The sequence below is a fragment of the Cherax quadricarinatus genome, unplaced genomic scaffold (assembly GCF_038502225.1).
Source record: "Cherax quadricarinatus isolate ZL_2023a unplaced genomic scaffold, ASM3850222v1 Contig4317, whole genome shotgun sequence".
Lineage (NCBI taxonomy): Eukaryota > Metazoa > Arthropoda > Malacostraca > Decapoda > Parastacidae > Cherax > Cherax quadricarinatus.
The window spans coordinates 8,334-10,230 of NW_027199343.1; positions in this window are offsets into that span (position 1 = coordinate 8,334).

Here is a 1,897-nt window from a genome sequence, read left to right on the forward strand (position 1 = left end):
GCTAAAACATCTCAAATTACTTTTACTAGACTGTTGTCTAATGGCGCATTATTGTATTGTATAATAGGTTTCCCAACGAGATACAGCGGATGTGTTGGAAACCTTATTACCTCCATGAAAGCATCTTGCCATAGCCGGTTGAGCTTCCTTAAAACCCTCGCTCATCTTTCTTGGGTAGCTGATAAACAAACTCCCCGTCTTCACTCTGCCCTAATCTTACCGAAACAGGATTATGGCAACCAGATATATTCTGCAGCTTCTCCCACGGCTTTTTATAAACATGATCCTATTCACCATCAGGGACTGAGTTTGTGTCGAGGTGCTTTACCTTCTGCCCCAGTCGAGCCTATGTGCAGAGGTGACTGTTCCATGTTTACGCGATCGGTGTGATGCTCACTGTCTCCGATATTTTGTGCAGTTACTCTAGTCTGCTCCGGCCCTTCTCTTCGTATTCACTCTTTCATTTACCCTTTTTATATGTATCCGGTATCTAAATTTTCTCTTCCCCTTGGAAAATTTCGATGATTAGAGTCTTCCGTGCTTGGAAGCTCAATTATTTACGGTAGCTTCTTGCTCCGTTTTTTCTTGATTAATTTCGAACTCATTCTCATACTGTTATAGTTTACACTGATGATTTTAAATCCTCTTACTGTGTCTAGTTTGCATCAGTATTTCCGGACAGTTATAAGAGATTATTTAATTGACTGGTAACATTTTCACAACTGAGCTATATGCACTTCACATCGTTGTTACACATTATAACCTGCCTACCTCAATATTCCTAAGAGTAGTTTGACTTTAGTGCCTCACATATTATGGAAAAATTTGATTCTCATCATCCCTTCGTTCCCCATATGCAACTTTGGTTCCTCGTATTTCTTGTAAAAACAAGGACAGTTTTCTGTTAGGTCCCTAGTAATGTACACGTTCAGGGCAACGAGCAGGCGTACTCTCCTGCGCAGTTAACTGTTCATGACTACTTTGCAGCAATCTCTGGATAACTTCGCAAGTATTGGCAACAACGGTGGTAAGAATCAATCCATAAATTGTTTGAGTCTCTGGTCTTTTCCTTATTAACGCTGTCGTTTTGGGAGACTATGCTCTTTTGCCTTCGCATCGGACACTTACGTCACAAACGCCGATAGCCCCCCCCCCCTATGAGGAAGACGATTCCTGAATATTTTGTCAGTAACTGCTTTATTACACCAATTTTGATTAAATTTTCCGTTTTGAGCTCCCTACTAACCTTACTGACTCTACCTCTTGCACATTCCTAACCCTCGCTGGTCTCTGATCTCTGTATAGTTTAGCTTTAGCACATTCTGCCCTGCAGCGCTGTATAACACTTGTGCTTAGTGTTGACTGTAATAATTAATTTGACATGTATCCTGATCAAAAGTTCACTTCATTCCCTGGCTCATGCGTGTTTGGTCGTGTGACAGGTTATTGCTCTTATAAGTCTGCTGTTCCATTATTCTTATTATACCATGATAATGGGAGATATCGAAAGCGCTTGGAATTAAGCGATTTTTGCTCTGTTGTTATTTTGCATGTACCTCTTCAAAGGGGTGCCCCTTGCAGTGTTGAAGAGGCTATTTGTCTGACGAATTGGACCCTTTGGACGTCGTCCTCCGACCGAACCTAATGATCCTCTATCCTCCCTTTCCTTGTCCCATCCCCCCCATCTTTCCCATTCCTCCTCTCCCCCATCCCTCCTTTCCCATTCCTCCTCTCCCATCCCTCCCCTTTTCCTTTGAAGATTTCAGCCTTTGGGTTCTTCCCTCAGGCATTCTACTTCCTAGGTTGGGGGGAAGGTTACCGTGGTCCACCCCATTCAGTTGAGGTCCTTGGTGGTAGTGTAGTTTGCAGTGGAATCTAGATGGTCTGGAGATCCCGA